At 40.4% G+C, this 23,303-nt stretch overlaps 1 protein-coding gene across 3 annotated transcripts in view; it reads right to left on the bottom strand.

The window, feature by feature from the left end:
* The window catches only part of cadm2a (cell adhesion molecule 2a), a 357,471-nt gene that overhangs the window by 270,064 nt on the left and 64,104 nt on the right, over positions 1-23,303 (bottom strand). The window lies entirely within an intron of this gene.

The raw sequence follows: 23,303 nt of genomic DNA, 5'->3' as shown, positions 1-23,303 counted from the left end.
ATGTGTCAATTATCATTTATGAATAAAGGCATCCTGCATCAATTCCAGTATGAATATTAGGAGGTGATGCAGAGGCAGATGCCAGACGGTACCATGATGTGCTTTTCTTCAGAAAATAAAGCATCAGTGCCATGTTCTTAATCTAAGACTGAATTTCCTCACCTCACACTTCACCATATGCTGTTAAAATGATGGAATAATGCTGCTTGATAACTGAGCAACTTCTTATTCCAAATATAGGTTTCAGTTCAGAATAAAGAAAGGATCGTAACGCTTACATCTTTCTCAGTGTTTTCTTTAGAAACAAACTAAACTTCTTTAGTCAGCAAACAAACCTCTGAAATGATCAGATTTTATTAATTTACTTTAATATTTAATTTCATATGTATTCAACAAGCCTGTATGCTTTATTTTTCTTTCATATTCAGGAACAAGACGTTACATTAAAAAAACAGTAACCTCTTTCTATAGAGGATAATGCAAAGAGAGCTAAACACTAGTCACTAACTTACTCATTTATACCATCGCAAGCATTTTTTTTTACATCTTAGTCTGTATACTTGGGTTTTTATCCAGGACTTGCCTTTGGTAAGTATGTCTATGTCTGTAGATCCTGATAAAGTTTGCAGAGAATGCACGATAATGAAACTCGAAAGTCTCCATATTCACTAGCAATGTCCATTTCAGTGCAACAAATGTAAATTTATTGCCATCACATTTTACAATTACTGTGATGGAGCCTCCCGCAATACTGCACAAAACCCAACAGGAACGCTTTAAAGTCTCCATTTGCACTTCATCATTTGTGCTGTACTGCTGGAGGGTCAGCTATTTAAATGCACAGAGTGGCCATCTATTTTGAAACCATTAAATATTCTGCATGAATTGCTATTTTACAGACACTCATAGAGAAAATAGATTATTAGAGAACTACACGCTGCTGCAGTTTTCAGTGATCAGGGATGATGGATGCATTAAGACCGACTGAATGTGGAGCTCAAAAAAGCTGAAACTTTTCAATGTACAAAATGTATATAAGATGTCTGACTGAAGGAGTGAGATGTAAAGTCTAACGACACTGGCAGCATAAACTGGACATTCCAAGTGAAAGACTACATTCAGATCAGGATCATCTTTATAGATTTGGAAATTTACACGATACAGTCAAAAGTATGTGGACACCTGGCCTTTAAACCCACATGCGTTTCTTTCCCAAACTGTGTTCCACGAAGATCGTAACAGTTGTATAGGATGTCTCTGTCTGCTGCAGCAGTACATTTCGGCCTTACCCAGAGAGAGATACAATCTATCTCATTTTGTATACATCTAAGCAATTGAGGGTTAAGAGCCTTGCTCAGGGGCCCAGCAGTGGTGGACCTGGGATTCAAAACTCACTAATCACTAAGCTACTACATCCCAGTACAATTTCCCTTACTGGAATTAAAGTACAAAGCCTGTTTTATTATTACAGTACTCGTGCACAAAGCAAGCTCAATAATGGCATGATTTGCCATGAATGATGTGAAATAATGGCCCGAGACCTGATTTCAAACTGTCCCAGGCCTTCTTGCCCTACATCAGTGCCTGACCTCATTAACACTCTTGTTTGTAACTGAATGAGTGCAAATCCCACAGTCACTCTCCAAAATCTAAACAACCTTTATAATTACCTGAATAGTGGATAGTTCTCTTGCAGCAAAGGAGGACCAACTCCATGGATTTGGAATGGAGACATGTGGTTAGGATGATCATGTGTCCACATACTTCTGGCTATGAAGTGGACGTAAGCACGACATACTCTTCGGGGGTTTCATAGAGGAAATTTAAGCCCTTTGACATCTCAGATATCACATTTTTTGTCACATAGTTACCATAACAACCATACAATACTTCTACATTTTTTTAAAATTATAGACAAACAAGCAAACAAACAAATAACTAACTAAATAAATATGATGATGATTGCTGTTGATGTTGCTGGGTAACACTAGATCTAATTCCAGTTTCATTGAACTATTTGCGTACAAGCAATATGGCAAATTTCCACCGTTAGATCTACATCTCATCATTTTTTTCTCAGAATACAGATCTGATTGTCCATATTATAATTTTCTGAATGTTTCTGAATTTTTCTAGCGGTAATACGTGACCTAACAGTATTAGTACAGCATATGACTACACATCAGAGCATACTGTATAAGCTACTGTACACAACCCATGCATAGACTGTACAGTGTATAAAAACTGAGATTCCAGAGAACACATAGGCAGGAGTTTCCTCAATTACATCAGTCACTTCTCACTATTTACTCAAACGAATAAATAAATGAGCATAAACGAAGCAGGTTAAACATGAATGACACAAAATGGAGAACAAGCCGAGGTCCAATTATAGCTGTCAACAGACACCTGAAGTGACTAAACAGTTATCTCCCCATCCACAGTTAAATATAGCTCCCACCCCCTGGCTGTGCATTTGCTGCTGCCACTGCAAATGAAGCAAGTCACATCAGAACACAGGCACTGCCATTACCTAGCCATGAGCCAGGCAGATTTAAAGGTTGTGCCCTCAGGTATGAAGCAACATGTACAAAAATACAAACAGTGTTTGGTGGCAATCACTTACTGAGTCCAAAGTGAAGAGAGATGAGTACGACAGGGGAGATGTTTCTGTGTTTTTTATTCTCTGTCATTCTTTCTCACCGGAGCTCAGTGTGAACCTATAATAGTTTCTCGGCGGTCCCGAGAGATGAAACAGGGCACGTCTGCTTCATGATACGATCCTGTTTACTTCATTTACACCTCTTAGTAGCCTGCGGCAGCCAGACTTGCCATCCTACTGGTTAATTAAAAAGGGAGCTATTGGCTCACTGCGAAAAACGAGAACTGATGACTTTCCATGAAATCCCACTTTTGCAAAAAAAAAAAAATCTGCTGCCAGTATGGGAAGGATTTAGAAAAGCACAGTGTGTAGTGACAAAGGGTTGTTACACTGTTTACTCACAGTGTACGATCAAAGTTACATCTAAAATGTGTTTCCATTAACTGCTGTTGACATTCTTCTTCGTCCTCTTCTTCTTGTTCTTCTCATTTTAGAATTGTTGTTCTTATTGTATTGTTGTTGTTTTTTTTTCCCCACATTTGTGGTTCTCAGAATTTTGCAAACCCCTCATCCTGCGTTTAGAGGTATGCAATCTCTATCATGTCTCCCTTATCAAACACTGGGTGTAATAAAAGACCGTATCAAACCTGCTGACCTTTCCGCTCTGAATTTCAACACTGGAGTATACAGGGACAAAATACAGCGAAAGAGCTTTTTTCGTTTTAAAATAAAACAGCAAAAGAGCCAATGAGTGTTTTTATATCCAATAGAAAAGGATGCCATGTGCAAGCCTCGCTCGCTTTCCCATTTCACACTAGCAATGTTTTGGCAAAAACTTGCGAAAAATGCTCTCCTCCAGTGCCCTTGCTTTCTGTCTAGGAAATGTTGTTTTTATTCAGAATAAGCTTACAGATGGGAACGCTTAAACACACCACTTTTCGACTCAGTTGCTGAAAATATACGTTTAAACAAATAATAATAAAAGATTGCGTTAAAAATAGTTCAGGCAGCAGTACATCATAAATGCAGGACTAAGTGCTTGTGGAGGGATTTTGGGCCTTATAATGTTTCAATATTTTTGTCCTACAGCAACCTGAGTTTCTCAGGACAAGGGTCATGACCATAATGAAACACTTTGGTTGTGTAATCCGCTATTGAGATAAAAATCATTCCATGTTCTCTCTGCTGCTGCTTCAAGCATCTTGAAACATGACATTCGACAACACTTGAAATTTGTTCTCTGAATTTTTCCCTCACAGCCTGAAATCGTTTCCAGTTTTTAAAGACAACGTGACAAATACTGACAATATTTACGCAAGAGATTTTATAGACAGGATGTGATCCTTCTGTCCTTCATTTTTTTTCCCCACCAGCTTCTGAAAAGATCGGTAATACAATGACACAATGAAAGCATAATATTTTTAGACTACACTGTCACACCATGAAAATTTCACACCCAGTAGTGACAGCTATAATGTTGTGTGCTTTTTTTTGGACCGATCACCTGCAGGGCAAGAAAGAAAAGAGCTGAGCAGTCTGTGAAAACCTTTACCTCATGAGAAAGAGGAAACAGGTAGGAAGTACGCCTGCTGTGGGAATTGAGGCTTTTAAAGCGAAACGAGTGGACAGACAGGCGGTCAACCAGAAACGCAGCCATATTTACACTGCATGGAGTTATGGGTAGTGAAGCCACTAGGGAGCGAGTCGTGAAAGCAGCAGGATGTAAGGAGCACGAGGCGCACTCACAGCTCCTGACTGCAAGGAAAGTTCATTGAACACGCCGGACAAGGAGCAATCTTCTCTTCCCGAGACTTGCTCTATGCCGTTCGTCTCGTATTTTGGAGCAAATTCACTGGTGCTTAAAGTGCAGAGTGCAGTGAAAAGATCAGAGGGTTAGAATGAGAAGGTTTATAATCTGATCCAAGCAGAGTAGAGAATTTCTGGAGGAATGAGGAAGGGGCCGGTAATAGATTACGATCCACTAAAATATGGTGCACAGAAGGGAGCATATGCATTATGCATCAGTTCAAACACACACACACACACACACACACAGACACACTAACCACACTGCCAGGGCCAGTGTAAAATGCTGACAGTCTCCAGAGAGACCCCAAATTTTACAGGTTTTTTTCCCACATAGTATCTTTTGGAGATATGAAAATTGATTTGAAGGATTTTTATTTTGTTCTGTAAAATGAAATTTATAGCTGTATAGTTTTCAGTTTTTATTCTAAGTGTAAATTGTCTGAACTACGGAATGCGTCGGTACCCCTTTTCCCAGACACATAATGGGTACATGTTCGTTGGCATTCATCAGAATTAAGAAACCTTCTTTGTATTAGTCCTTCATCAGACATTAAGAACATTATATTTTTATGCTTCCTGGTTTATAGATAGATAGATAGATAGATAGATAGATAGATAGATAGATAGATAGATAGATAGATAGATAGATAGATATTTACATCAGTATTTGCATTACAGTACAGTACACACATGAAAACTGGCAGTACATAATAAATATAAAGAACGTTGAGAGTCCAGAAAATAGTGTTAATGGTTGTAGTAGTGCAGTGTGAGAGTGTGCCACACACAGGTGAACTATGGTACAATGTTATTGCGAATAGTATGAAACATTCTCTGTAACAACGAATCTGAGCTCCGCTGACCCTGTAGTGTGTTGCAGAGCGAGTGAGATGGATTGTCCATGTTGGAGAGCAGTTTGTTCAGTGATCTCCTGTTCCCTACATCTCCATTTTGTGTCCAATGATAGATCCAGCCTTGTGAATTAGCTTGTTAATCCTGCTGGCGCTGACGCTGGCCCCCCAGCAGACCACAACACAGTAAATGGCACCACAGACTGGTGAGCATCTTGTTACAAACAGTAAAAGATCTGAGCTTAGACGGCAGAGTTGTGTGTTCATGAACTTAGGCTACTAAGTTCCTTCTTTATAACATTAACGTGTTGATTTTAATTGAAATGCACTCGCCACACTCGGATTCGTTTTGCTTGGATCAAGCGGGTTGGAGATAAGGAGAGCGGATTCTGTTTCAGTTCAGGAAAAGTCTTCTGTATAGCTGTTAGTAAAGTACGACTGTAGAGGGGGTTTTATGTTTTGTTTTTGCCTAATAAACTTTGACTGCAGCAATTGGGTTCTGCTGTATGCTAGCAAAAACTACTTATGTTGAATTTTATGTGTAAGATGTTTTATTATGTTACTTGTATTGTACTAAGCCTTCTGGTGGTCCAGTGACAGGATCCCATGCTCTCACTGCTGCGGCCCGGGTTCAGACCCAGGTCCCAAGCCCAGATTAAATGGGTGGGTTGCGTCAGGAAGGGCATCCAGCGTAAAACCTGTGTCAAATTCAAAACATGCAGACCAAATGATCCACTGTGGCGACCCCGAACAGGGAGCAGCCGATGTTGTTTCTTACTTTTTCTATCTTCAGTCTGCTTAGTTTTGATTGGCATCATTAATCGTGAAATATGGCATAAGGTTGAGAGCATACACTTGGTTTGCGTCACTTGCTTGATGATGAGTGCATTATGAGTGGGAGAAAATAAACACTGTACATTATGTAACCTGGACTGAATCCTTTCTAGATTTGCTGACAATAAATTGTCCTCTGTTCCACTGTTCCCTGCAATAACAACCACTAAGTTTCTGGGTAGTGATTACTTCTAGTGCCTTTTTCTAGTTACTCTGTGATGTTGGATGACAAGTGAACTTCATAAGGATCAAAAGGCCTGTTGAGGAGAACATACTCGCCATATTATCCAATCCATCAGGGCTGCGAAGCAAAAGCAATTTCCCTCCCCCACAATGTGATTATCTCTTGTTGGATTAAAAGAGACAATCGAAGATATGAGCGGTTAAAGCACTCCAGCTACAATCACACTGCCTTCATATGGATGTGTTTGTGAGTGGCATCATTCGGTCAATACACAAACGAGCCCAAAATGTGATTTAAAATCATATTGTATCTTTAGCTTTTTTAATTTTCCTCATGTTGTTAGCAGTCATGAGGACACTGTCTCGCGGGTAACAGATTTGTATCTGTGAAATACTAGAGCTTTCTATTTACTTTGCACTGCCATGCGCTGTGTCTGCGCTAAACATGACGGCTTGAGATGTTAAACCGAGCTGAAGAAATAGAGGCAGCGATAGCAATTCGGCTCAACTCGTCTCTACCGGTATCAAAGAAATCGCCAGCATGCTGGCCCAAGGTCAAGGCGGCGCAGTGGTCAGCACCTCATCTCCACATCGACAAAATTACATTTTTCCCTGCCTTTGCTCTCCTCTGGCTCATAGTGCAGCCCTGACCTGTGGAGATGGAACCCCATAATCATGCATCTGGATCAGAAATGTGTGTGTGTGTGAGAGAGAGAGAGAGAGAGAGAGAGAGAGAGAGAGAGAGCAAGAGAGGGGATGGCCACAGAGGGTAAGGATATCACCCTGCTACAGAGCAGAGACTGACCCTTCACATTAGCAAAAAAGCACAGTACAGTCTGTTCAAGCCATAGGCCATGGGAAAGAGTCAGTAAGACAATGTTTCTCTCTTCGGGTTTCTATCTCCCTTCACACAGTAATGCTCGGACATCTGAATTAAAAAAAAAAGAAAAGCTACACTACTTTTTTTTCTTAAATGAACATCATGCTAAATTTTACACAGGATTCTTTCATCCATTCTTTGATCTTCAGTAAGCGCTTGGTCCTGCTCTGGGCCATTTTGGATACAGAGCCCAGTAACATTGAATGAAAGCCAGGAACGTACCCTAGAAGGGACATTCACATTCACGCACTCCTTCACATTTTACATCATAAAAGGTATATGGTCGAGACACAGCTCTTTTTAATAGGAACTCTTGTACCATTGCCTATTTGTTTAATCACCATCAACCTTTCATGAGGAAGCAGGACTATACATAAATTCATGCATCATCAAATATCAGAATTGGGAAAAAATTGTCATCTCAGTGATTTTGAAGTGGCATGGATATTGGTGCCAGACTGGCTGGTTTGAGAAACTGCTGATCTTCTGGGATTTTCACACAAAACAGTCTCTTGGGTTTACACTGAATGTGTAAAAAAACTCCAGTGAGAGGCAGCTCTGTGGCCAGAAAAAGCTTGTTGATGAAAGAAGTCAGACAGAAATGTGGTGGTAACTCAAATAACCACTCTGTACATTTGGCAGACAGCCTCATCCAAAGCAACTTCAAATTGATCTCATTTCATACAACAGAGCAATTGGGAGTTAACAGTCTTGCTCACAGGCCCAGCAATGGGAGTTTAATGGATCTGGGATTCAAACTCACAACCTTCTGATCAGTACTCCAAACCCTTAACCATAAAGCTACCACATCCCTCTACAACTCCAGCAAGCAGAAAAGCATCCCAGAACAAACAGAATGATGAAGATTAATGTAGATGGCATATAGCAGGAAAAGACCACATCGACTTTCACTCCTGTAGCGGAAATCTGAGGCTACAACTGTCTCAAAAAAACCCCCAAAAAAACGAGGCAGCTCAAATTGGAAAAATGTCACCTTTTTCCGGATTCTTATCTGAAAGGGACTCCACTTTGTTGTAGCGTTTTACATTGAACTCTCTAGGGTTCAATACTATAATAATTGTATATAAACAATAAAAGGACAATTTGCTTTTTGGGCCTCAAATGTTTTGGCCAAATGACCCAATAGGATTTTCTCTTGTTTTCTTCCCTTTAATTTATATTCAAGAACTATTTTAATGTTTATATATTGTCCCAGATGTCAGTAACATACACTGTAACAAGCCTAGCTGTAAGGGCAGTGATGGTGTGCTGGTTAAGGTGCTAGGTTACTGCTCAGAAGGTCAATGGTTCAAGCCTCAATATTGTCAAGATTCCACTGTTGGGCCCTTGAGCAAGGTCTTTATCATGGCTGACCCTGTGCTCCTATGTGAAGAAAAGAGTTTCACTGTTTTGTAATGTATACAGTATGCAACAAATTAATGCTTCTTCTTCTTCTTCTTCTTCTAAAACTAAAATAATTTCCATCTCAGTGACTTCCCAGTCTAATGGAAAAGGTGAGCTTGCATTTCTTGACACAGATTTTCAAAGTCAGGAGGTGTGTTTGAAAGGGTGCATCTCATTTCCGCTGTCACATTCGGCTTTGAACGCTCCCCGGATTTAACGCAGACAGAAGCTCTGAATCCAGCTTCACACAGATCCGAGCTTGCAAAGGGGAACGTCATTTTCACTGCATGCCTCATACTGTTTTTGCAGTGTACCAAACCTCTGCCATATACAGTATGAAGCATTTTGTTTTCTGTTATTTATCATCACAAATGCATATTTTCAGGTTCGATTCCTTGACTTCTGTTGTTTCATTTAGTCAGAATTACTCGATTTTGTTGAGAAATGGTTTCCATTTCTATTGCTGAACCACTGGACTAGTGTCAGGATAGAGAAAAGACTAAAATAGTACATGTAGTATTTCTTTATAGTTAGACAGAGAAAGAGAAAGAGAAAGAGCAAGAGAGACAGACAGACAGAGAGAGAGAGTGAGTGAGAGAGAGAGAGATACAGACCGAGAGAGAGAGAGAGTGAGTGAAGGAGACAGAGAGAGAGAGATACAGACAGAGAGAGAGAGAGTGAGTGAAGGAGACAGAGAGAGAGAGATACAGACAGAGAGAGAGAGTGAGAGAGACAGACACAGAGAGAGAGAGAGAGAGAGAGAGAGAGAGAGACAGATGAACACAGATAGACAGAGAGAGTGAGTGAGAGAGACAGAGAGAGAGAGAGACAGACAGATGAACAGAGATAGACAGAGAGAGAGAGAGAGAGAGAGAGATAGACAGAACGAGAGTGAGTGAGTGAGAGAGACAGACACAGAAAGAGAGAGAGACAGACAGACAGAGAGAGAGAGAGAGAGAGAGACAGAGTGTGAGGGAGACAGAGAGAGAGTGAGTGAGAGAGACAGACAGACAGAGTGTGAGAGAGACAGAGAGAGAGTGAGTGAAAGAGACAGAGAGAGAGATACAGACAGAGAGAGAGTGAGTGAGAGAGACAGACACAGAGAGAGAGAGACAGACAGACGGACACAGATAGACAGAGAGAGTGAGTGAGAGAGAGAGACAGACAGACGAACAGAGATAGACAGAGAGATATACAGACAGACAGAGAGTGAGTGAGTGAGAGAGACAGACACAGAAAGAGAGAGAGACAGAGAGAGAAAGAGAGAGACAGACAGACAGAGAGAGAGAGACAGAGTGTGAGGGAGACAGAGAGCGCGAGAGAGGCTCATAACAGATATTAATGTTTTTTAATAAAGTAAGAAAACAAAAGAATTATTAACTCTTATCCAGCAGTCTCTACCATCTTGTGACCCTCATCCACAGAGAAAGAAAAACCGGAAGAGTCATGTCTGTGTTTATATTTCTAAAACCTACCCTCTGAAAAAGTAGTCTCTTAAAAGTAAAGACACAAAGAAGCTTAATTTACAAATACCTCTGAAGAAAGAGCGCTCTACAGAAATGTATTTTGCATAAGCATTTATCAACCCCAACAATAAATGCCCCTAGTTTCGACTAAACGTGTTTCTCATTCTTTTCTCAGTATGCGGAAATGTGTTGAGATTCTTTTCTGTTGTAATTACACACGCTATGCTACAGATACAGTGGATGAAAAGGAAACTGCAGGACGTTCTGGTAATGATCGGTCACTGACAGTGGCTGCTTTAGCACAATGCTCATAGTTAATTAGCAAAACAGGAATGCTTCTATGTGTTTCTTATATAAAAACATGCCTTGACGCTGCTTTGAGAAGCCAGGGCCAGGACTTATCTAGAACAGGGGTCATCAGCTGGTTGATCTGGACCCAGTAATGCATTTCTATTGATCAATCTGAGCACTCAGAAAATTCTTTAACAAAACCACTCAAAAAGTGGCCATATTTTAGCAACGTCAGGAGGCTTGCGCATTTATGTACGTTGTTTCGTTAAGTTCTTCGAGAAGTTGAAGAGTTTTTACAGACTTCCACAGACTTACCCTGTTTAATCTAACTAGTCAGTTGATGACATTGGCTTTAAAAAGAAAATCAAAGATCAAAACAAAATGTTGAAAGACCGCTGGACAAAGAGTTCATGGCAGTAATTAAATCAGCATTTTAAGTGCCATGAAGCATGTACAGTTTGTGTTAACTTTCCATTTCTAAGTCTTATTTCTAGCCAAGTAGTGATCATGCTGTTGCCATTCAGTCATGTTAGTCACTTATCACTTATCTTAAGAACCAACCCAGTGACTTTCTGCTAGATTTGCTGCCTATTTAGACCCCTTTAAAGACTTTATTTTGAAGATCTTAGTGACAAATCAAATAACCTTTTGAGTGGACATTGGCACTCAATACGGCTCTCCGGCTCACATCACAGCTGCTGGTTATATGACTTTAGATAGTAACTTCATTTGAGCTCCATTGTGTAAAGCCTGACTGACTTGCACCTGCTCAAGCCTGTTTTCCCAAAGGCCAATCACCGATCATTACAGTTCCCAATGAGCAATCACTGGCCACCAAAATCCCCAATGACCAATCACTGACCACTTTAGTTCCAAATGACCAAATACTGGCCACCCCAGTTCCCAATAACCAATCACTAACTACCACAATACAAAAATGCCAATCACTGGCCATCACAGTTCCCAATGACCAATCATTAAATACCACAGTACCCGAAGGCCAATCACTAATCATCACAGTTCCAAATGATGAATCACTGAGCACCAAAATCCCCAATGACCAATCACTAAATACCACAGTACCCAAAGGCCAATCACTGATCATCACAGTTCCAAATGACGAATCACTGACCACCAAAATCCCCACTGACCACCACAGTTCCAAACTGCCAAATACCGGCCACCACAGTTCCCAATAACCAATTACTAACCACCACAGTGATCATCACAGTGCCTAATGAGCAATCACCGACCACCAAAGTGCCCAGTGACAAAGTGAACTCTGTTCCCAATGAGCAAGCACTGACTACCACAGTATCCAAAGGCCAATCACTGATCATTACAGTTCCCAGTAACCAATTACTGGCCACCGCAGTTCCCAGTAACCAATCACTGATCATTACAGTTCCTAATGAGCAATCACTGGCCACCAAAGTGCCCAGGGACCAATTATTGGGCACCACAGTTCCCAATAACCAATCACTAACTACCACAGTACCAAAAGGCCTATCACTGATCACTGACCAATTATTGGCCACCACAATTCCCAATAAACAAACCCAAAGGCAAATCACTGATCATCATGTTTCCAAATAACCAAATACTGGCCACCAGAGTTCCCATTAACCAATCACTAACTACCACGGTACCCAAAGGTCTATCACTGATCATCACAGTTCCTAATCGGAAATCACTGACCACTGAAGTTCCCAGTAACCAATTACTGGCCACCACAGTTCCCAATAACCAAGCACTGTCTACCACAGTACCCAAAGGCCAATCACTGATCATTACAGTTCCCATTGAGCAATCACTGGCCACCAAAATCCCCAATGAACAATCACTGACCACCACAGTTTCCAATGACCAATCATTCACTACCATAGTTCCCAAAGGCCAATTAATGACCATTACAGTTCCTAATGAGCAATCACTGACCACCAAAGTTCCCAGTGACCAATTACTGGCCACCACAGTTCCCAATAACCAATCACGAAGTCCCAATGATCAATCACTGACCACTATAGCTCCCAATGAACACCACAGCTGCCACTGACCAATCACTGATCAGCATTGCTCAACCCACCTACCTGCACACTTTTAAGTGGAGTTCTTGATATTAAACTCTTCAATACAATACATTTATCACATCCTGTAGTGCATCAACAAACTCCCCAAAGTTACTCTCAGCCCTACAGTAAGACTCTTTATTAACGCAGCCTCCATCCTAGTGGAAAATCCACTCTGTTGACATTATACTTTTTTCCCTCTGGCACATGCAGTAGATACATCATGATGCAATTAATGTAAGTGCAATACAAGTTATTTCCACTGTTTTGCACTCCTAATTACTGTTCAGAGATTAATAATGTGTGTCATATTCTGCCATAAACAATGCTGTTAGTTGTATAAATGAGACCATTGAACATCACAGTGTCAGTTCTATATGTTCTGTTATGTACATAATCAGTTTCTGACGGAAAATAGCCATCGCTTGCAAATGAATCGAATAAGCCTGCTTGGTATTCCCAACACAGATGTGCTGCAACCATCCTTTAATCAGCCCAACCCTGAAGGTTGAAATATTGCATTAATCAATCAGACATATTTTCCTGCACAATGCCTCATTAGAGGGGGGAAAAGTCCATCTGTTATTTTAATAATGTTAATTTTGTACCTGCACCGCATTGAAATTCAGCAGCTGAAGATGTGTGTTTCCTCAACTCATCTCCCTCCATATTACCTCTACTGGCAATAACATTAATCATTTGATAATGATACATAATATAATAAATATAATTCAACTGTTCTTTGTTGTTGAGTGGATTAACAAGAACCCAGCAGGGCAGAGAGAGGAGAGTTAGTGCCTCTGAAAAAGCCGGCGAGGGAAATAATACAGAGATGGTTTACATTTATGGGTCAGTACATTCGTGGAAATTGTATATGTGTACATCTGGGCTTTAGAGTGCAGGCAGCAGAAAAATGCCAAGAATGGACCAGACCTAACACTAGATATTGTAAATCAGTGGAGGATAAATGTTTCCACATGAGGAGCAGGAGGAGATGCTTATATTCAGTAAACAGAAGACACTCAATTTCATGGCGTAAATGGAGCAGATCAGCATTGGATTATGGGACATCTTTGGCTCCAGCCTCCTTGGCATGTGTAGCAGATAGGAGATGTTTTGGTATATGTGTATGTGTGGATATGAGTAATAAATAGAAATAGCACAATAGATGTTTAGTATTTCTGCTTAGTTCTTATTTCTGATAGATAGATAGATAGATAGATAGATAGATAGATAGATAGATAGATAGATAGATAGATAGATAGATAGATTCAAACTGATTGAAATACAGATATCTAATAGAAGCTACACTATTTTTCAAATATAAAATATAAAAATAAATTCTATTCTGATATACACCGATCAGGCATAACATTGTGAGCAGTGAGAGATGACATGAATAAGACTGAGTATCTCCTCATCATGGCACCTGTTAGTGGGTGGGATATATTAGGCAGCAAGTCAACATTTTGTCCTCAAAGTTGATGTTAGAAGCAGGAAAAATGGACAAGTGTAAGGATTTGAGCGAGTTTGATGAAGGACCAAATTGTGATGGCTAGACCACTGGATCAGAGCATCTCCAAAACTGCAGCTCTTGTAGGGTGTTCCCGGTCTGTAGTGGTCAGTATCTATCAAAAGCGGTCCAAGGAAGGAACAGTGGTGAACCGGCGACAGGGTCATGGGTGGTCAAGGCTCACTGATGTATGTGAGGAGCGAAGGCTGGCCCGTGTGATCCGATCCAGAAGACGAGCTACTGTTGCTCAAATTGCTGAAGAAGTTAATGTTGGTTCTGATAGAAAGGGGTCAGAATACACAGTGCAGGATGGGTCAGGGCTGTCATGACAGCCAAAGGAGGACCAACACAATATTAGGCAGGTGGTCATAATGTTATGCCTAATTGGTGTATAATTACTTGCCAGAAGGGTTCATCTGGACATCTAAGTGGAGAGTAGAGATTGTCATTAGGAGAGTGGGACACAGCAAGAGGTTTTTACTTTCATGTAAGCAAGCATGAGCAATCAAACCTTAGAGGGGAAGGTGTTTGACTACTGACCAGAAGGTGATGAGTTCAAATCCCAGGTCCACTAAGCTGCCCCTGCTGGGTCCTGGAGCAAGGCCCTTAATGCTCAGTTGCATAAAATGAGATACAATAAGTTGCTCTGGATAAGGGTGCATGCCAGAAACGTAATTTTACAAACAAATATGGTGGTGCATTTACAGCATTTTAAGACATGCTGACATTTCTACTTCTGGGTTGGGTTTTTTTGGTTAATATTTTTTGCCTTTTCCCCCCCAGTGATTTCCTGAGTTTCCAAAGGCATAGCAGTAAAAAAACAAAACAAAAAAAACTTAGTGTCCTCTTGGAGAAAGTGTGGAACTGGATGGAAATATATAGATCACTAAACAAATACAGATATTAGAACTGTCTTAAAAATATAAATATTTTACCTACAAAATCCTATTGATATTTCAGCTGTCTACTACAGTGAAAGAAAATAATCTCCAACTGCAGACTTTTACCTTAAATTTTAGGGCAAATACATCCAAATCAGATGGATGGTGTAGGAACAACAGCTCTTTTAAAAGATTTCCAGTGTTTGGCAGACACTATTATCCAGAGCAACTTATCCTGTTTACCGCATACAACTGAGCAGTAAAGGGTTAAGGGCCAGAGCAGTGATGTCTTTCCCAAATCAAGAAAATGCTATTTAGGTTATTCATATTGCTAGCATTGGGCAGATGCCCTTATCCAGGGCGTCTTACATTTTATCGAATTTTATACAACTGAGCTATTGAGGAATAGGGACCTTGGTCATGGACCCAGCAGTGGTAGTTTGGTGGACCTGGGATTCAAACTCACAACCTTTGGATCAGTAGTCCAACACCTTAAACACTAAACTACCACAACCTGAAATATTTTAAGGTTTGTTATATATTTAATCTATTCATACACCATGTATCATAGTAATTAGACAGAAACCAGACACCACTTAGGACATTCACCAAGTGACCATCAGCTCTAGTAACAGCACAGATGTGTCAACTATTCACACATTCAAGCCACTCTTCAAAGATAGTACACTCAAAGCAAAGTACCTCATCGTCAACACAAAGAGCCGCAGAAGCTCCAATCAACATCACGATCGGCTGCTACAAAAACACAGTGTATCCATCATACGTAGGTCCAATCTAACACCATTAAAGAGGCAAGGGCTGAATGCACACCTGGATAAGCCCTGATGAATCAGCCTGATAAATCATGACGAGAACGTTGGCACGGCGCCCGCCTGCAAATGTTTACCCATAGCACCGGGGGAATGTTTCAGCACCAGCGCCATATCGATTCCTCATTTTTCATGGTGATGGGTGTCGTAATCAGTGCGGATGAGCGATGCCAGGAGATGGACGGGGGCCCAAGAATGATGCATAGACGGCAAGAGCCGCTCGGACATGTGGATAATGGAATCAATTTCGCACAACACACACAGTCACTTTATTGAGATCCTAATTGACAGCCTCCAGGCTTCCAGTTATAACCCCTCATGCAACAATAGCTATTAAATCACACCTGTAGGATGGAACGCTGGCCCATAGAACAGTGCCGAGTCATATATCTGACAAAAAGACGAAAGGTGAGCTAAAGATTTTTCATAAATCTTTTATATGAGCATTAAAAATACATGGTATCTGTACTGTGGCTTATATTTATAAGATGTCCAGTGACAGGCGCTACGGTTATTGATTATGATAAAAGCTAGTTCTTGCAAAAAGTTGACTCAAAAACACATGATAATCTGAGAGCCAGCTATCTACCGGTCAGAACTAACGGTCAGGATTTAGATAAAGGAACCTGGTGGTACATCAGAGTAAAAAGGTCAAGTTCTACAAAGAACAAGAAGCTACTAATTGCCTTCAGATAAACTGATGCACCACTTCAAGCTCCATCATTCCTTCCCAGGCTACAAATTGATTTAGAGTGCATATATGCACGCCTGGCATTTAGTGTGAGCTGTTTGGAGAGTATTGACTGTCCAGCTAGAGGTGTGAGTAATTTCATTTCCATTGATCACACACTAGTGGGAAATCACAGCTACACCTCCGGAGAGGAACGAAACTGATTTTCAGCAAGGTATTAAAAATCAAAATAAACTAGGCGTCTGTATTTGAAGGATTCTTTAAATGAATCAGAGGTGAAAGTTGAAACAGATTGTAAGTTAACTCCTTACACTTCTAGCTGAATATTCAGGTTTTCATTCTGAGTCATATGGTTCAGAAATAACAGTGAAACTATTTTCACTGTTATGTGTATCCTAGCTAATTCTCTCTATAAGTCTAGGAATGAGGCAAACAGCTCATGTGTAAAAAAACCAAAAAAAACCCACCACATTTGTAATTCACACAAGTTAGTGAGAAAGTAAACTTTTTTGGATTTCGCATCGATCAGATCTCCTTTTCATGTCGAGCACACTTGCACGGAAAAACTGGCTTACTGATATTGTACAAATCAAAATCTTTAGGTCTTGCCAGCAAGGTCTAAAGGTTTCTCCGCCACAATGAGTAGGCATATGGATGTGTGGGTAGTGCTTTGTTATGTAAGGCTGACCCAGTGGTTTTTATAAAGTGTTGCAGAGAAATGTGCTGCTCAGAGGGTCACTGTGATTTAACCCCACACGTCCCACTGCAGCTAACAGGGTCCCAGTGAGAGTCTCGGCTTGCTTAAAACTGGCCGTGAGGGCAGAGCTCAAACTGGAGTCAAACACTCCTGTTAACACACTCAGCATGGCAATGGAAGAGAAAACATTCAACAAAAATGCCCTTTTCTACCAAACTGAAAAGGACACAATTAAAGGAATTAAAGAATTGCAGTGAAGTAAAATGAATCAAATTGGAAACGATTCAGGGCTAAATGACATCCTGGAAGAAGGTAAATAATCTCTTAACATGTATAAATTCAAATGATTATTGAGTGCGTGGCTTTATACATGCACACACTCATGATAGGGATAGTTTAGACTCAACAATCCAAATAGTGATGCTTTTTTGTACAAGAGCCAGAGGAAACATGGGCAGGTGAAGAACATGTAAAACATGGACATGTGAGGATCATGGGCAGGTGAAGAACATGTGGACATGTGAGGAACATGGGCAGGTGAAGAACATGTGGACATGTGAGGAACATGGGCAGATGAAGAACATGTGGACATGTGAGGAACATGGGCAGGTGAATAACATGTAAAACATGGACATGTGAGGAACATGGGCAGGTGAAGAACATGTAAAACATGGACATGTGAGGAACATGGGCAGGTGAAGAACATGTAAAACATGGACATGTGAGGAACATGGGCAGGTGAAGAACATGTAAAACATGGACATGTGAGGAACATGGGCAGGTGAAGAACATGTAAAACATGAACATGAGAAGAACATGGGCAGGTGAAGAACATGTAAAACATGGACATGTGAGGAACATGGGCAGGTGAAGAACATGTAAAACATGGACATGTGAGGAACATGGGCAGGTGAAGAACATGTAAAACATGGACATGTGAGGAACATGGGCAGGTGAAGAACATGTAAAACATGGACATGTGAGGAACATGGGCAGGTGAAGAACTTGTAAAACATGGATATGGAAGATATGGAAATGAAAGAACATGTAAAACCTCACCCAAAAAGTACCCACCCAAGCTCATAATGGAAAGCAGAACCCTGAAGCTCTGCACCAACCTGAAATGTATTCTATCTAAATGATGAAACATGAGAAATGGTAGACATGAAAGACGAAGTAACAGCAACCAAGAAAAATCTTTTAAAGCCTTGACTTGTCCTCTCCAGAGCTTGTCTAATTAACGGTTTTTTTAATCAAAACAATCAGCTCACGTGAACAGTTACAGACTCTGTGAACAGACATTCAATCTCATCAACCTGATTCAGATTATAAATCCGATCAGCTGCGTTTAAAAAAAAAAAAAAAACGTATTAAAAAAAGTCTGATCCTCTACGTGATGCTATACATGACAGTTTCCTTTGACAACAATAAGGAAGGAAAAACGTCTTGAACGTTGACCTCAAGACAGACTTTGACAAGAAGAGAACGATTCTTGACAACTCGTTTGCCATAATAACTGAGGAAGTTCACAAACTCTCAACCGCCACTGAACACTGCTGTCAGGTTCCCTGCAGCGCTGAGTGTATATCGACAACGTATAAAAACAAAAGAGCGAGGGACACACTCCTCCGCTGTGAAGATTCAGAAGCCCGGGCTGGCTCACTCACCAAGTAAGCTACACTAATTTGTTCATTTGCATAAAATATTGAGAAGTGAGCGCACTCCGAGAGCACTTTGAAACGACGCCGCTCAAACACGTCTATTGGAAATGTAAATCGAGTCTTTTGTTTCATCTCTCCTTCTTGTTCAAAACTCACAGCAGGAGTGGGCACTTACTGGCACCGAGGTCCTCCGTTTTTAGGAACAAATGAGAATATGGATCATGTTTGAAAGCTTTTGATCTGCCGTGCAGGGATGTGCAGAAGTAGAATACATATCTATCTATCTATCTATCTGTTTATTTATTTATTTAATAATTTGCTGTCATTAAAAACCTGAAGCTGTGAAGGATTATTCACATAAACCGGAATGCTGCTTACAACACATAAACGAACTGCTTTGAAAAGTTATAATGCTTTTGTCTGAATGCTTTTCATAAATAAAAATAGGAAATTCTAGTTCAGAGACATGATTTGGTGTTGTAACAGCCCTAGCTGATAATGAATAGATTCTTTTTTTTTTTTAATTAAGCAAACACAGACTTAACGGGCATTCTGAGAATTTTTTAAACAACTGGCTGAAAAAATTTAATCGACAACACAAAAAAAACTCTTCCTCACTAATACAGCAGTTGGCTGCTGGACAACCGACCAATTAGTCGATCTCGCTCATCCATTCGTGATCCGAAAATCTAATACTAAAAACACCATGGCTTATGACAAAGCAGCGCAAACAAATATATACACTACATTGCCAAAAGTATTCGCTCACCCATCCAAGTAATCAGAATCAGGTGTTCCAATCACTTCCATGGCCACAGGTGTATAAAATCAAGCACCTAGGCATGCAGACTGTTTTTACAAACATTTGTGAAAGAATGGGTCGCTCTCAGGAGCTCAGTGAATTCCAGCGTGGAACTGTGATAGGATGCCACCTGTGCAACAAATCCAGTCGTGAAATTTCCTTGCTCCTAAATATTCCACAGTCAACTGTCAGCTGTATTATAAGAACGTGGAAGTGTTTGGGAACGACAGCAACTCAGCCACGAAGTGGTAGGCCATGTAAACTGACGGAGCGGGGTCAGCGGATGCTGAGGCGCATAGTGCGAAGAGGTCGCCAACTTTCTGCAGAGTCAATTGCTACAGACCTCCAAACTTCATGTGGCCTTCAGATTAGCTCAAGAACAGTGCGCAGAGAGCTTCATGGAATGGGTTTCCATGGCCGAGCAGCTGCATCCAAGCCATACATCACCAAGTGCAATGCAAAGCGTCGGATGCAGTGGTGTAAAGCACGCCGCCACTGGACTCTAGAGCGGTGGAGACGCGTTCTCTGGAGTGACGAATCGCGCTTCTCCATCTGGCAATCTGATGGACGAGTCTGGGTTTGGCGGTTGCTAGGAGAACGGTACTTGTCTGACTGCATTGTGCCAAGTGTAAAGTTTGGTGGAGGGGGGATTATGGTGTGGGGTTGTTTTTCAGGAGCTGGGCTTGGCCCCTTAGAAGAGTTGAAGCTGTTATAGCTGCAAAGGGTGGACCGACGTCATATTGAACCCTATGGATTAGGAATGGGATGTCACTTAAGTTCATATGCGAGTCAAGGCAGGTGAGCGAATACTTTTGGCAATATAGTGTATATAAAGCAATAAATACATATATTAATATATAAATAAACATACACATGCACACATGCGATACGCAGCACTCAGACACAATCCTAATGCAAAACATACTTACAATACAAGGCTAAGTAGATAATGGGCAACTCCAAAATGAGAAAAGCTAGCACACAATGGATATAATATTATATAAGCCATCGAGATGAGAAAAAAAAAAAGAATAGAAAGAAAGAAAATCACAATGTCTAATCTAAAAGAGGCTTGTAATTAGTCTGTCAATGATTGATGAAGGGTTGCATAAGCAAAGCACTGTGTTAAAAGCTAAATGAGTCTGAAAAAAAAAAATATAGACAATGTTATGTAACTTGTGTTTTCTCTCGGTGTCTCGCCGCACTCGTCTGACCCTGATGTCTCATCGACAGCTAGTGAAGCGATATTGGTTTGAGACAAAACAGCATCAATAAAAACACATTCCAAGCAAACAGGGCTCATGTTCATCACGATTCATTTACACTGCTGTAAAAAAAATAAAATAAAACCATGTTAAATAAAAACGGATTTGATGAGCATTAAATAAGCATGTAACGCAGAATGTGGTGTTTGGCTCTAATTTCATTACAGTATTAACAAAAACGCACGGTGGTTAAACAACATGTTCCACACAACCTTCAGATGGATGAAGCTCCAGCTGATCTTGCAGATTAGGATTTCAGCAAAAGATTTATAAAACACTGCAATCTGTCAGGATCGAAAATAATTAAAGAGTTTGAATGAAGCAATGAAAATTCACATGAATTTATTACACACCGGCGCTGTTGATCTGTTTAGAGAATCTGGTTGTGGTTAGGTTGTAGTTTAACCCCCCTTTTTTTTTTGGTGCATCACATCTGTATAAACAAATGAATTATTATATATAAGATTAATCAGGACTTCCAGTGTGAGATGTTTTTACCTCTGTTCAGATAACGTGGTTGAAGATAGATAATTATGAAGAATCACTTGAGGCATCTCATACACAGTTATATAGATATAGATATAACATTTGTGTGAAAATTTACAGTTTGGAATTTATTTATTTATATACAACTTATTGCCCCTAGTAGGCTGGGTAAAAACTTATGAATACTTAGGAAAAACTACAAATTCTTAATGTTTACTTTCATATGTGTCATTAAGCACCACTGTGGAGTGGAACAAGACGAGGAAAATTCACTGCTGAACACAACAAAAACATTTTGTGGCTTAAGGGAAAAAGTTATTTAGCAACAAATGATAAATCTGACTAGCATAGTAGGGTATTTTATTTAATGCTGACGTGTGTAATGTAGCACTGAAAGGTTACTAGCTACGCTGTAAAAGTGTAAAAAAGTTATGTAAACTTTCTTTTTTGTAATTTCTTCTCTTTAACTCCAGTTTCGGGCTCCAATTCGTAAGTTTTGAATAAAAATAAAGCTGTTTTAAACTTTCTTTCCTGAAATGTTTTACAGCATAGTAGCATGCATTAATACAGTCTGATAAAAGCAAACAAATGTATGTATTCCCATGAAGGGCAGGACTGTAGGTCCTCACGTCACCCTGATAAAACTTTTCCATGATCAGTACGACTTTAGCGTAGGACTACGATTCCTATCAACCTCTGTACCTCACAGAATCTCGTTACATGATTGTTTGGCGTTTTTCCTTTGTTGTCGTTTGTTGCAATCTATTGTGTGTATGTTTTCTTGTGTGTTGTGTGTATAACGTGAGATCATATTTCAAGTTTCGGTTTCTAAGGTTGGCGTTTGTCTGTTTTGAAGGATTTAGGGCATGAAGCCTGTATTATCACCACACATACATTACAGCACAGTGGAATTCTTTTCTTTCGCAGCATATCCCAGCTGGAAGTTGGGGTCAGAGAGCAGCACCCCTGGAGCAGGGAGGGTTCAGGGCCTTGCTCAGTTGCACAACAGTGGAGCTTGATAGTGCTGGGGCTTGAACCACCCATGTTCATGTTTTATATAATAAACTTAATCTGCTCTTGTATCCGCGTTCACCTTCAATGCCTGACAAGCCCTGTCATGTTTGTGACCTCAAAACATCATTGGTAAGCATTTTGCCTACAAATTGCGAAGTTCTCTCGCTCCTCACATCACAAGTAGAGATAATTAGTCTAGAAAGCATCTTGCGATATGTTTAGCTGTGTGGTTGCTGCATGTTGCACAAGCAGGAGAGTTATGACAACTTTGCGTCTAACTTTTATTTCGCTCAGTATTGTCGGTTTCGCCGCACAGCCGCCCGTGTAGTACAGCAGGTGCTGGGACACAGAAGCACCACAGCTCAGCATTGAGGCGTGTTGCATCATCGTCAAGTGCATACCAAATGAAAAGTTCTGTAGTCCACATCAGTGGGCAAACGGCGGAGTTGAAAGGAATCACCACCGATAAGTCAAAGGCATAAATCCGATGATAGATTAAGGGTCGAATCCTGGAAGTGTTATGAGCGCTAGTAAAAAAAAACAAGGCGTGGAACTGAAAGGGAGAAACACAAAGCTAAGACGAATAGCATGTGATATAAACACACAAGTCACGTGTCATGTAAAGGTGTCATTATGAAAACAAAGTAATAACGAGACAAGGAAGAGACACAAGAAAACAGGAACTGTGTCTCAACAGAGCCACATGCTGTTCAGTCGTGTATCAGACTTGGCTTTTAGTGGTGTGTTATCATTAAAACTAAATGATGAACACACAGCTGGTGTAACTGGTTTCACACACACACATTGCTCTTAATTACCATGTAAGATGTGTTTTATCATTTGTTTAGTGTCCTGTCATTATGCACGCTTAATTCTTCTCTATTATCAACTACTAGTGATGATTATTGGTATTGTGTTACCAATTACATTCTTATTATCGAGGCCCGAAGAGGTTTGGTATAAAAACAAGACTATTACATATCAATAAATATTTAATTCCTTCCTAATGCTGGATGCTTATAAAGAGCGAGGGAGCGGTTCATATAAACGAGGTTGTCATAGCAACAAGCAAGA

This window comes from Hemibagrus wyckioides, linkage group LG16 (genome assembly GCF_019097595.1).
Source record: "Hemibagrus wyckioides isolate EC202008001 linkage group LG16, SWU_Hwy_1.0, whole genome shotgun sequence".
Lineage (NCBI taxonomy): Eukaryota > Metazoa > Chordata > Actinopteri > Siluriformes > Bagridae > Hemibagrus > Hemibagrus wyckioides.
The sequence above is the reverse complement of the archived record's forward strand: the minus strand, read 5'-3'. Positions and strand labels throughout refer to the sequence as shown.